This window comes from Cnephaeus nilssonii, assembly GCF_951640355.1.
Source record: "Cnephaeus nilssonii genome assembly, chromosome: 21".
NCBI classification, from domain to species: Eukaryota; Metazoa; Chordata; class Mammalia; order Chiroptera; family Vespertilionidae; genus Cnephaeus; species Cnephaeus nilssonii.
The window spans coordinates 13,066,018-13,075,196 of record NC_137092.1 but is presented as its reverse complement, the minus strand read 5'-3'; the positions used below and the strand labels follow the sequence as shown (position 1 = coordinate 13,075,196).

At 46.9% G+C, this 9,179-nt stretch overlaps 1 pseudogene across 1 annotated transcript; it reads left to right on the top strand.

Moving 5' to 3' along the window:
* The first annotated feature begins 247 nt into the window (after positions 1-247).
* On the top strand, positions 248-633 carry LOC307093750 (small ribosomal subunit protein eS26-like; annotated as a pseudogene). The gene has a single exon. The product of its transcript is annotated as a small ribosomal subunit protein eS26-like (transcript).
* The last annotated feature ends 8,546 nt before the right edge of the window (positions 634-9,179 follow it).

Below are 9,179 nucleotides of genomic sequence, written 5' to 3'. Positions count from 1 at the left end.
TATGACATACAAAATGATGCTAACTGTGTGAGACAGATAGCACCTTCTGGAAAGAGAAAGGAAAGCTCTATGCAGGCTCAAGCCTTCAGTGAAACTTCTAGCGGGGAGTGGAGTTCGGGTCTTGTCGTGAAGCTTGGGTAGGCTGTGGGAAAAGGGCGAGGAAGGAAGGCACTCCAGGAGGACGACAGAATGATCAAGGCACTGATCCAAAGAAAATAATCGGCTCTCTCGGGTCCTTGTTTCCAAGATGACCAAGAAAAGAAGGCATGACGGTCGTGCCCAAAAAGGCCGAGGCCATGTGCAGCCTATTCGTTGCACCAGCTGCGCCCGCCCGGTGCGTTCCCAGAGGACAAGGCCCTTAAGAAGTTTGTCCTTCGAAACGTGGTAGAGGCCGCAGCCCTTAGGGACATCTCCCAAGCGAGTGTCTTCGACGCCTCTGTGCTTCCCAAGCTGAATGTGAAGCTGCATTACCGTGTGAGCTGTGCCATTCACAGCAAGGCGGTCAGGAACCGTTCTCATGAAGCCCGGAAGGACCGAACACCCCCACCCTGATTTAGACCTGGGGGTGCTGCCCCGCGACCTCCACCCAAGCCCATGGAAGGAGCTAAGTCTTTAAAGAGCGGAAAGCTCTAACCGGTTTGGCTCAGTGGATAGAGAGTCGGCCTGTGGACTGAAAGGTCCCAGGTTCGATTCCGGTCAGGGGCATGCACCTTGGTTGCAGGCACATCCCCAGTAGGAGGTGTGCAGGAGGCAGTTGATTGATGTTTCTCTCTCATCAATGTTTCTAACTCTCTATCCTTCTCCCTTCCTCTCTGTAAAAAATCAATAAAATATTAATTAATAAATAAAGAGTGAAGGAAAGTTCTCTGGGGGGGAAATAAATGGAAATTGTACATCAAAAGAAAATATTAGATTCAATCATATAAAATTGCTGGGGGGAGGTGGTAGGTAAAAAAAAAATCTAATATTGGCAATTTTGTATTCAGCCTAATGAAAGTGGTATTTGTGGATTGATAGCCTGGTAGTTTCAACTGTATTGATGAGGTTTTATTTTTTTATACTGAGTGGGAGGTATATAGGTTCCTTATATTACTCCTTATTTCTGTAGTTCTTACATATTTCATAATCATCTCTAAGAAATCATTTTTAAAAAATATATTTTTTTATTGATTTCAGACAGGAAGGAAGAGGGAAAGAGAGACAGAAACATCAATGATGAGAGAGAATCATCGATTGGCTGCCTCCTGCACTCCCCACACTGGGGATCGAGCCCGCAAACCGGGCACGTGACCTTGACCGGAATCGAACCCAGGACCCTTCAGGCTGCAGGCCGACACTCTATCCACTGAGCCAAACCAGCTAAGGCTAAGAAATCATTTTTGAAAAAGCAAAAAAAAAAAAAAGAGTTAAGTCTCATCAAATAATTTAAACAACCCAATCAACTAACACTCGTTCTCTTTAGGAAAGTAATGCTTGTTTTTCTCAGCATTCTCAGACGTTCACCCTTTTCCCCAGCAACCATATGACAAGAGAGAGCCCAGAGCCCCCGAGTGCAGGATTCTTGGACTCCTCTGGCCTTTGGGGCAATGGCTTCCCCACCCACCTGGCCCTGCTGGCATTTGCAGCTGAACTTTGTGGTTCAAGAGACCGGGCGGATATAACTCGTGAGTTGGCCTCCCTGAGGTTGTTCAGGCCTCCTGGCTCTTCCTCAAACTCCTGTTAGCTTTCTGGCTCTGCAGGTCCCATGATGGTGTCTAAAAGGCCCATGTGACCTTGACCCTGGGAAGGCGGTGTGGGTGGTCCACTCTGCAGTCCTCACTACTGTGTCACCGTGCCCCACTGAGGTGACTCCTCCAGCAAGCTCCTCAGCCAGACATTCAGCCATTGTGGCCTCGCTGACAGCGCCCCGGGAAAGCCAGACCTCAGGTCCCCCTGCCTGACTACAGGGTGCTTGTACTTTCATGCCAGAGGTGGGTACCCAGCATCCTGTGCCTCCTCACAGGAGCCCAAACGGGAGTACGTCCCCACTGCTCCTTATCTGATGCCTCTCATCATCTCTAGACAGAAGCCCGGACAGGAGAAATCAGGACCCACATCTAACCGTTCTCCCTTTCCTCCTTTCTCTCTCCCCCTCCTTCCCGTTGCCTCCAGGACCAAACACACAGGCTTCCGCATCTTCCTCCACTCCGTGTCCCTCTCCCTGGCAGCAGCAGGCCCTGAGGCCTGGCAGGCCCATCGAATAAGAACTTCCTGCGTTAAGTCCTCCAAGCTGGACTCGTGAGGGAGTTACAGAAATGTTTTTAAATCTGAAAAGGAATTTAGCAAATCTTTCAAGCCACTTAACCTGGCTTAGGAAATGCTTGTCTTGCTGTAAAATCCTATTTTGAATGCCAGGAGCTAAATATCTCAGTATCTCTGCCCCCGCCCTCACCCCCCATTCCTTTGGTAACAAATCCTTATCTTCCTCAGGCAGGTGGAAGCCAAGGGCCAGCTAAGGATAAAGTCATATTTAGAAAAGGAAAACACGAAAGCATGACATTTTACAAGATATTACCTTTCTAATGGCATTAAAATTCGCCCCCTCCCCTGTTCCTCCTTCCGTAGAGCTCCGACAACCGCCCAGAACCCCCCCATGGGTCAAACTCCAAGATTTATGGCCAGGTTGATACTCAACATGCAGAACAGCTAGCTGCATCGCAGCCCTGACCCGTGATGAACACGCTGAGGAAATAAAACCAGTTAAGTAAGTTCTCAGTGTTTGCTTTTGCTCTCTCCCAGGGCACATGTGTGTACAGCTTTGTGAGCAGTCCACCTTGGCAATGACCCCCTCCCGCCTGGTAGGGCGATCTGTGGAGTGTGCTTGGTGCACCGCCAGCTAGCAAGGCATGACTTCAAGGAACAGAGACCTCCTCATGGATATCACAACTGCCTTTTAGGCAGGAGGTCTTTGGGGGGGAAAAGCTCAGGCCTAATATTCGGGGAGCAAGTGAACCAAGCGAGGGGGAGCCTGGTAGCCTATGAAGAGTCCCGCCACGCACTCACTAGCACATTATTGAACCTCGTCTAAGCTGAGTTTCTTCCGTTATGAGATAGAGTTATGAGGAGACTTCACTGGCCTAATTAATGCATGTAGGATGCCCAGCACCGGAAAGTGTTGAGTAAATATTATTCACGGCTGATTAACAAGACTGTGAATAATAACCATGTTATTGTTTTTGTTGGGCCTGTGGCCCACTGTTGACAATGAGGAATAGTTCCCCTGCCATTAGCAGCGACCTCACCCACACATGCACTCGGGCCTTCTGATCTGGATGTTGAGCTAAGGAGACTCACAAGAATGAAGTGAATGTGGGCAGTTGGAGCACAGGGGCATACAGATGGAAAATTCAGTCAAAGACGGCAGCCCTGGTTAACGTGAGAGAGAGCGTTCCCGACGGAGAAGGGACAAAGTGAAATTCAAGCATTTCAGGCTTTCATGGTATCTATACAGGAGGATAAAAACTTTAAAATAAGGGAAAAGAGGAAAATAAATTTTACAGCCGACCCTTGAAAACACAGGTTAGAACTATGCGGGTCCACTTATAAGCAGATTTTTTTTTTCTTCAAGAAATGTACAAGTTGGCCCTCAGTATTTGAGGGTTTCTCATCTGTGGCTTCAACCAACTACGGATCCAAAACGATATTTTCTTTTTTTAAAAAAATATATTTTATTGATTTTTTTACAGAGAGGAAGAGAGAGAGATAGAGAGCCAGAAATATGGATCAGCTGCCTCCTGCACAACCCCCGCTGGGAATGTGCCCCCCGACCGGAATCGAACCTGGGGACCCTTCAGTCCGCAGGCTGACGATCTATCCACTGAGCCAAACCGGTTTCGGCCAAAACCATTTTTTCTTGGTTGAGAATCTGACTGTGTGTGTTGTTCTGTGCCACTTTATTAAAGGGACTTGAGCGTATGCAGATTTTGGTATCCACAGGGGTCCTGGAACCAATTCCCCAGGATGAGAAGGACACCTGGAAGTCAAAAGGTAGGCACGAGTTTTCCACTGAACAGGGTCGGAGCTCCTAACCTCTCCATTGTTCAAGGGCCAACTAAATACAAATACAGCAGATCCACGGGAATACTAGGTCACATGTATTTCAGCAACCCAGGCTTCCTGGGACTGCACGGGAGACAGCTCTTTTGGACACATTTGGCATATGCCCGTGGCCCCAGGAGCCTGGGGTAGAACAGGAGCCATTGAAAAAAAAAAGGGGGGGGGGGAGTTTGAAAGATTTGCCTTCATACTTTAAGCTATAGCTTTATTAAAATAATAGCTTTAAAGAGATAAATTATTCACTAATCATTACTAGCAGATGTTGAGATGGGAAGATGATAAGCAAAAAAGATAATTAAAAGCCTGCACTGTTTTTAAAATGAACTGTAAGTAGAGAGGAATGAATTAGATGACTTTTCAAACCTTCCCAAACCTAAAATAATTCCACTGTTTAGTGTAGTGGCTTTCAAACATTTTTTTTTTTTTTTACAGCAACCCACAGTAAGAAATATATTCTACATCTCAACTCGGCACATGCAAACACTCATATTCCCTCCTGACTCAGAGAGAATATTCATGAAAGAACATTCTTTACTATGTAATATTTTTCTGTCCTTTTATTCTGACTCCCTTTCCTTCCTTCCTTCCATTTTTCCTCCTTCCCCCCCTCCCTCTCTCTCCCTCTCTCTCTCTCTCTCTCCCTCCCTCCAGCTCCTTGTCAAGCTCATTTTGCCATTCACAATTTGAAAAGTGCAGGTCTAGTGGGTTTTCCTAATTATTAAATATTTCTGTGGGCTAGTTAACCTATTCTGAAAACGGACAGAACTCAGCCAACTACCCAAAAAAGCTACTCCCTAGGTGTGACTTTTGTCTGCAGGATTTAAGAAGTCATTGCCAGGGGGCCTGGTTTTCCCACAGCCGAGCACAGGGCTGGGGAGCTGGAGGAGGAGGAGGAGGAAGGGACAGATAACGCGAGAGCCCGCAGAACGAACCATTTCTGAGGACAAGAACCATTTTCTTATGGGAATCTTTCATATTACAATTTTTTTAAATCTGCATCTTAAATACTTAGCATCACCATGCACACACCTTTTGCAGTAACCCCACCACCACCAACAAAAAGAACTCCCGTTGGGGGAACCCGATGGTCCCTCCGCAGGGAAGAGAGAGCTCGTCCAAAAGCCGGCTCCCCCGGGTCCCCCGGCGCCCGGCCCCCCTCCGGCCTCGGGGAACTTTTCCCTCCAGTTTGGCGGAAGGTTACGTTAGAAGAAAATAGTCCCTACAGTCTGGAAACTTTTAGGGGTGGGGGGTGGGGGAGCGGGGAAGAGGGCGTTTGACGTCTGGGCGGGTGGGCAGTCCTGGCCAGGACTGTGGTGGCCGCGGTGGCCCGGGGCAGGGCGGCGCGAGGGTGTGGAGGCGCGGGGCAGCGGGGGCGGGACGAGGCGGGCGGGCGGGCGGAGGAGACAGCCCCGGAGCCCTGGGAAGAGCCGTGTCGGCCTGCGCTCCTCGGTGGTGCGCCCGCCGCCCGGGAGGGGGCGCTGGCGGCCGGGGAGTTCTGGAGGGAGCTGCTGTCTCCTGAACCCGGGAGCGGGCTCGGGTGGTACTCTCGAGCCTTCTTTTCGCATTGAGAACTTCTTTTGTCAGCATGGTCTGTTGGGCTCAGACTGCGTTAAGGGAGCCCTGTTAAGAGCGCAGAAAACTGAGAAAAATTAAAACGCGATCAAAAGAAAGAGACAATTTTGCTGACTTTTTTCCAACCTGAAATGAATCTCGAGATGTACAAGGCCCAAAGATCAGACTCCAAGGCTCTTGTCTTCTGCCACACTCTTAGAATAAGGGTTTGGTGCGATGATGACTTTGCCAAGTGGAGGTCGATTCCCCCAAAACATCACCCTGGTAAGTAGTGAACATTTCCATGGTGATGTTCATTCTAATACATGTTTCTACTTTCAAGTGGGTGAAATTATACCTGGCTCAGTCCAGGTTTCATTCAGATTATCATTTATTTAAAATCTCAGTGGTGGGTAATTTACCTAGTTTCTGCCTATTCAGGTTTAGGGATATTTGCTTTCTTGCTACATGCATGGTAAGTATCTTCTGCCATGCTGATCTTAGTGTAGAGAGAAAGCAGCCTATCTCCCTCTCTCTCCTCATTGGCACGGTTGACAAATATTTGGGGAGGGCTTAGTTTAGGATGCTGTTGGGCACTACAGATTAAACCATCGGTCATACCTGTTAATTTAATCAGAAACAGCATTTAGGATGTCATATACATACATATACCCTGCTATATACCAGAAGTCTTTGTGAAATGTAAACTGTGAGGACCTATTGTATTCTTCAGGGAAACGAAGTTAACTTCCTTGCCGTATTGTGCATTTTAAAGGCTCTAGGATATAAACTAATAACATTAAATCATAGTTATTAATATTATTTATCTTGCCCTAACCGGTTTGGCTCAGTGGCGATCGAGCCTCGGCCTGCGGACTGAAGGGTCCCAGGTTCGATTCCGGTCAAGGGCATGTACCTTGGTTGCAGGCACATCCCTAGGAGGGGGTGTGCAGGAGGCAGCTGAATCGGTGTTTCTCTCTCATCGATGTTTCTAACTCTCTATACCTCTCCCTCTCCCTTCCTCTCTGTAAAAACAATAAAAAAATAAAATAATAATAATAATAATAACACTAATAATAAAATATATTTTAAAAATATTATTTATCTTGATATCCTCCAAAGTGCTTTCCACATGGCAAACACTCAATAAATATTAGTTAAATGAATGAACATGCCACATCCCATACTATACACAGGGAAAATACCAGGATGGGGACCCTGTGGCACAATGACTTCATTTTATCAATAAAGCTTCCCGTGGCCCTAGCTGGTTTGGCTCAGAGGATAGAGCGTTGGCCTGTGGACTGAGGGGTCCCGGGTTCGATTCCGGTCAAGGGCACATGTCCAGGTTGTGGGCTCGATCCCCAGAGTGGAGTGTGCAGGAGGCAGCCGATCCATGATTCTCTCTCATCATGGATGTTTCTATCTCTCCCTCTCCCTTCCTCTCTGAAATCAATAAAAACATATTTTAAAAAAATAAATAAATAAAGCTTCGTGTGGAGTTCTCTATCCTAGGGCCCTTTTACCAGATTTAGGCTGGTTCCCTTGACCTTGGAATGTGGACACTTCCAATTTAAGGGGTGCGGGGGAGGGAAGTGTGCTTAATTTAACTGGTAGGGCCTCACCTCTTGTCAATGTGGAACTTGAGAAGTTTGTTTAAATATGGAAAGCTAAGCTCACTTGACACTGATCAGGGGAAAAAAAGGTTTCTACACATTATTCAAGTTACTCATGTCTAAAGCGATTAGTGGGCCCCAGCTTCCATTACATCATTCCGTAGGACAGTGTGTGTGTGTGTGTGTGTGTGTGTGTGTGGTGGGGGGTGGGGGAGCTCCAAGCCGTATAATTTGATGGAGGAATTAAGATTGAATTTCCTTTGTGTTTCTGCCCGTAGCCATGTTTGGTTTTTAGTATGTTTGGGAAAAGCTAAAGCAGAACATGAAGATCTAGTTTATTTTTAATGCTGCCAGACTGCTAAACGGTGGAAACTTTTTGGAGAAATTTACTGAGTTGTTTCCTTAGATTAAAGACTTCAGTGGATTAATTAAAAGGGTTCGGAGAGATTCAACATGCAGACCCCTACTGGCTCATAAGATTGTTCTTTCTGATTGATGTGATGGGACAGCGGAGCACAGTGCATGCAAGGCCGCAAGGGAATAAAACAAGAGCAGTGCTGGTGTGTCTAAAGACCTGCCAGTGTTCGGCTGCCATGGGCTGTGACCAGCCCAATTTCCTTTTCCTCAAGCACCTGCGCTCAGTGGAAGGACAGACTTTGGCAAGGCGCTGAGCTATTTGGTGAAAGCGAAGCCACACCTTCAGAAGAGCTCCACAGAGTTTGAGGTGTAGGCGTTATGGTTCATGTTTTCGTTGTTGCTAAGAACTCACACCTTAAGATGGTCCGCAATTACGGAGCCGTATCTGTGCCACTCCGTCTCCGGAGCGATTGACTGAGCGGAACGTGAACTATGTCTATTTACTGTCTAAACGTTCGTGTTTCCTTACACACAGAGCCCTTATATATTTTTTTTTTCTTATATATTTGTATTGATTTCAGAGAGGAAGGAAGAGGGAGAGAGAGAGAGAGAAGCATCAATGATGAGAAAGAATCATTGATTGCCTCCTGCACGGCCCCTACTGGGGATCGAGCCTGCAACCCAGGCGTGTGCCCTTGACTGGAATCAAACCTGGGACCCTTCAGTCCACAGGCCAACACACTCTATCTACTGAGCCAAACCGGCTAGGGCGAGCCCTTGTATTTTTTATAGTTGGGATGTACCTAGCTGAAAACCACATCTCTTACGCTCCATTGTAGATGGGAGAAGCAATGAGCTCTGGGTGGGAACATTTAGATAGGGCTTCTTGGAAAGCTCTAGAAAAGGGGCTAACTTAGCTGAGAGTTAAGTCCGCTTTTATCTTTGCCTCACCCTCTTCCTGCTGCCTAGAATATGGATACGATATCTGCAGCTACAAAGCCTGTTACCACGAGGCAACCTTGAAGACGGAAGCATGAGCTAAGGAGAGCAAACCAGGGATCTAGAAGAAGCCTGAGTCCCTAATAGGATGGAGCTGCCCTACCAGACCTGTTTAGCCCATTTTGAACTTCTTCATGTAAAAAAGAAATTTTAATTTCTTTAAGTCACTCTTATGTGGGTATTTTGTTTTATGTAGCCTTCATATAGCAGATATTTTACCTTTTTAAAAAAATCTTCATGAAAGCCCAGCCGATGTTGCTCAGTAGTTAAAGTATTGACCCTTGAACCAAAAGGTCACCGGTTCCATTCTCAGTCACTCGCATATGCCCGGCTTGTGGGATCGATCCCCAGTAGGGGGCGTGCAGGAGGCGGTGGATTGATGTTTTTCTCTCATCAGTGTTTCTATCTCTCTATCCTTCTCCCTTTCTCTTTCTAAAATCAATAAAAATATTTTTAAAAAATATATTTTATTGATGTTTTCACAGAGAGGAAGGGAGAGGGACAGAGAGCTAGAAACATCGATGAGAGAGAAACATCAACCAGCTGCCTCCTGCACACCCC